Source organism: Mustela putorius, unplaced genomic scaffold (genome assembly GCF_011764305.1).
Source record: "Mustela putorius furo isolate JIRA1106 unplaced genomic scaffold, ASM1176430v1.1 tig00003834_pilon_pilon_pilon, whole genome shotgun sequence".
NCBI classification, from domain to species: Eukaryota; Metazoa; Chordata; class Mammalia; order Carnivora; family Mustelidae; genus Mustela; species Mustela putorius.
In genome coordinates this window covers 50,318,020-50,323,119 of record NW_025421987.1, presented here as the reverse complement: position 1 = coordinate 50,323,119, position 5,100 = coordinate 50,318,020, and the positions used below count along the sequence as shown (strand labels likewise).

Here is a 5,100-nt window from a genome sequence, read left to right as displayed (position 1 = left end):
TAATTATTAGACTGATTGATTCAATAAAGATGGGTTTCCTTGACAATTATTAGATCACCAATCCCTTAACATCTCTGAGTCTCAGTTTTCTACTTACAAAATTGTCATTACAATAACTTTCCCATATTCTTTCCAGTTCTATCATTCAGCTTTCTTTAGGAAAAAAATTCATCATTTTATCATATTCTTTTGGGAGAATAATTCTAATACTAATATGACTATACTAATATTGTCACGAGTAAATGGTATGTGATGTTCTTAGAAAAATTCCACACAGTGTGCATGCTCAGGAATGCAGATGAAATTTCTTTTTTTCCCAGGAAATAAAATTACTGTTATTTAGTGCTTGATGATTGCTGGGAAGAGGAGTGAAGGATGATAAATGGTGAAGGCCAGGGAACTATGGAGAGATAACTATCTAAAACTTCAGTATGTTCTCCATTTTATTTAAAATTATGCGGTCATATTGCTTTAATTTGATAGGCCATGTGTGCATCATGTAAGAGTAGGAAATAGCAATTAAAACCCAGGACAGGGACGCCTGGGTGGCTAAGTTGGTTTAGCAGCTGCCTTCAGCTCAGGTCATGATCACAGCATTGGGGATCAAGTCCCACATCAGGCTCCTTGCTCAGCAGGGAGCCTGCTTCTCCCTCTGCCTCTGCTGCCACTCTGCCTGCCTGTGCGTGTGCTCTCTCTCTCTCTCTCTCTGACAAATAAATAAATAAAATCTTTAAAACAAAAAAACAAAAAACAAAAAAACCAGGACAAAATCTGCATGGATGCAGGAGACAAAGGTTGAGTTTGATGCCTAATTCAGAGTATGAATGTTTCTATGAAGTGTCAGGCTTTCTCCTTGAGAAAGTGACTGTGCAAATTAACTCAAAGAAATTCTATAAGTGAAGTAATATTTCACTTAAATATTCACATATGCAGTGCTTAAATGTTTAAAGGTGTGCATTATCTAGTGGTGCTATGCAATAATGCCTGGAATATTGAGTCATAGCCATCTTTGTTTTAAATATATATGTACATATATATTTAAATTTATTGATTCCAACAAAAGGAATTTGAAACTTTTCTCGTAATGATAAAAGCATGTCTTCTTTTGAAAAGGTTAATATGCTTTGACAGTTTTCTAATAGATTAAACTATAATGTGATCTATTTTGACACAATGAGAGACAAAGTTGATAATCCAGAGCCCTTGTTTATTACACTTGATCTTAGCCAAAAGGCCGAGAAGCGATTAGCCCTTGTTTATTTAATATCTAAAATAACCTGTACTAGAGTTGTGTATAAAAAATCCTAATGTGTTTAAGACTACCTAACATATAGTAAATGCTATAAGTCTTTCTTCACTTATTGCTGTGAGATGCTGCATTTTTGGGCAGACATGTTGATGGTTGAATATATCTAAATTAGGGAAAATTCTACTGGCAATAATACACTGGGAAAATTTGATATTCATATTTTAGTATATATTGTCTGCCATTTGTTAAAAATAATGGCACAACTTTTTTCAATTTATGATTATAAGTTCTTTATGATGTAATTCACTTGTAATTGATTGATATTCATTTATCACTTATAATTCACCTGGTAAATATTACCATGTATGTGTAATGGACTGCTAATTATAGCAAGAGTTCTGTTGTTGCCTTAGAAACCTAAGCAGTACAAAATTACTAATTACCATTAATAGGAAGTGATTTTTAAAATACATTTTACTGAAAGTGTAAATCACCTACCATGAAATAATAAATTATTATATTCCTATTGTCTGGATAGTATCCAATTTTAATTTTCTTCAAGGTGATCTAGGTGAGTCAGATTGATTAAGTAAGGGTAGAGTATAGGAATATATGGAAAAGAAAGAAAATCTGAAAATAAAAAGTAAGGACATTCTCCAAGTACATTCTACAGCTAAATACTAGCATAAAGAAGGAATAAGTAAGGATGGTGAATCACTCCAAGAATCGAGGACTCTACTATTACTGATTTCTCTTGCTTTCTTTTCAACACGTTCTCTGTTTCATTTACTGATTTGGTTACTTCCTCTCATACTCTACAATAAGAATTTCCAAAATTCATTTCTGTGAGCTTTGCTTTTCTCTGTCTGAATTCTTTTCTCTAGATTTTGATAGCTTTCATCACTTTGATTTCTCACATACTGTGCCCATAGGTGTACCTTTGATCCCATTATTACCCTGATTAAACCTCTCATTTGTATCATTTTAGCTCATTTTTATCTTTTATCTTCCTCATTTTACCTTCCTCATTTTATCTTCCTTTACCTTTCTCATTTTATCTTCCTTTTAAGTAGGACTTAACTACCTAGATGTTTTCATGTATTCTAGACCAAACCTTTTAACAATTTACTATTCTCCAACAAGTTTGATAATTTTACTCTAAGTTTCACCTATGTTAAATGCTTTGGATTTTTCTTTCTCCTCTTTTTGCTTTCTCATAATTCACTGATTATTAAATCTTATGAAAACCATTCTATAAAAGAAAAGAACTCAAGGTACAAAAATGTTCAAGCTACAAAGTTTTGAGAAATAATATGAAATCTTACTATTATGGTCCTGAATATGCAATTTTGACATCATTTTCTTACTTGACTTCTACTTCTTTGTTCTTAAAGGCAGTGCTTTATCAAGTAGCTTTCCCATATTCCAAACTCCTGTGCATTTCCAGATCCAAAAGACTCATTCTTCTTTAAGTCTCATATTCTGAGGCCTGAATCTTAAGATCTTATTTGTCTCAAGTAAATAATGAAAATTCCAGGAGACCTCTAGATTTGCCTAATCACCTTTCTAAAAAAGGTTTTGTTTATTTATTTTGGAATTGGTGGTGGTACAGAGAGAGAGGGAGAGAGAGTCTTAAGCAGATTCCTTACTGAGCCCAGACCCCAGCATGGGGCTAAGATCACAACCTGAACCAAAACCAAGAGTCAGAGGCTTAACTGACTGCACTACCCAGATGCCCCTGCATAATCAATTTTAGTGGACTTCCTGCCAATTTCTTTGGGAAAATAGTTTCATATAGCATCATTTGGCAATGTAGTGTCAATGGAATACATACTCATTTTAAAATTGTGCCTTTTGGCATGAAATTTGCTTACAAAAAAATTCACCCATTTGAAGAGTACAATTTGATGAATTTTGAAAAGTACATTCAGTTTGGGGACTACCATCTTAACCAAGACACAGAGTATCAGTATCGCTGCAAAATTCTCCACAGCAATTTATATCAGTTCTTTCTTTCTTCTTCTCCATCCCCCTCTGTCCCTACAACCAGAATTCTGCCTTGCTTTCTTTGGGACAGAATAAAACATAGACTTTTCTCATTAGCTTCCTTCACTGAGAATAATATATTTAAAGTTCATCTGTGTGTCGGCATGCATCAATCATTTCTCCCTTTTATTACTAAATAGTACTCAATTTTATGAGAATACTATACTTTGCATATCCATCCACCTTGGTAATTTGGATTGTTTCAAGGGTTTGACTATAAAGAGTAAAGTTGGGATAAACATTGTACTTGTCACTCACTTGGCTGAGGTGGGATCTGCTGAGTTTCTTTTTTGCAGTTTTACTCTTTATCCCTTTGTAACTGAAAAATATCTTAAAGAGGATACTTTGTTACTATGCTTATATTCTATTCTCCCCAAATTTTTACCTGCTGATTTTTTTTTTTTTTTTGCAAAATGCAAAAATCACTACTGTTTGGCTAATGGCACTTGGCCATTTCCTGAATTTATCCCACATTTATTAATAAGAATTCTTCTATGAGAAAGTCTATCATTTGTCCATTTGTGTATTTATTCAATGATACAGTCATATCAGAATGGGCTCATAATACTAGGTGTTTTTTTTTGCCATATCCAATATTACAGTTATTATTATTTTTTTGCTCTAATTATTTCAGTTTTGGATACTCTGTCCTTTTGCCATTTCCCCCATCATTTTTTTCCCCAAGAGCTTTGTTATTATCTGACACTACAGTACATTCCAGGCTTATCTTAAATTTTCTCTGCCCAAATACTAGGAATTAACTCTTTCTCCAAGGAATTTTAATTCCTTTTATTGGAGAATGGAATTTAGAAACAAAAATTTGGGACTAACTATGTTCATTGCTACTGGGATGTCATTGTTTTTAAGTCTTCTCAGCAGACTATATATGTATATATGTATGTGTATACACACACACACACACACACACACACACATATATATGTATGTGTTCTAACTCATGAATGCTCACAAAATTATGTTTCTTTCTTTCTCTCTCTCTATATATATATCTTAAAAACCATAAGTTTATACTGATTTGTCAAATCTAATAAAATTACAAGTTCATATTAGCCTTCCCCTTGTTCTTATTGTAAGGCTTTCTTTGATGGCAAGAAACTTCACTCTTTATCCATAATCCATTTATGTATTTAAATAATCTTAAAAACCTGTAGTAACCAAATTTCTTACCCATACCACCTTGGGAAATTGATTTACTAACTAATGTACACTTCCTATCTTTAGTTTTAGAGAAGATACAGTTTTCCAAAGTTACATAGGCTAGTTCTTTTGTTATCCATCTCTGGAGAATGCCGACTAATACATTATGTGTATTCCATTTTGATTTCCTTCCTACATCTATAATTTGTATTTTTGGTTATGTGAAACTATTCTATAGTTCCTGGGATAAAGGCTGTTATACTTAGAGAAACATATTTTTCCCCGTTACCACCATATTTCTTCATTCCAACCTCATCAACCTATTCCCTGGTAGGTAAATAATCTCTTTAGTTTGTAGATTACTTCTTCTGTAAGTCTTTAGCACCAATGAGCAGATACATTTCTGTTTTCTTTATGCCCTATATTTTTACATGGAGTACAGCATACTATAGATTTTGTCTGCATCATAGTTGTTTCATTTAACACTATAGTCTGGAAATCACTACACTCAATGTATAAAGATCTTTCTGATTCTTTTTATGGCTAAATAATACTCTCATTACTTTCATCAGTATTCTCCTATGTAAGGAGTATTTAGGCTATATCTAATATTTTGTAACTATAAACAATGTTAAATAACATGGTCA

The 5,100-nt window shown here is 32.7% G+C and overlaps 1 pseudogene; it reads right to left on the bottom strand.

Annotated features, from left to right (window-relative positions):
* Window positions 1-1,068: 1,068 nt before the first annotated feature.
* LOC123394669 lies at window positions 1,069-1,246 on the bottom strand (annotated as a pseudogene).
* Between the last annotated feature and the right edge of the window lie 3,854 nt (window positions 1,247-5,100).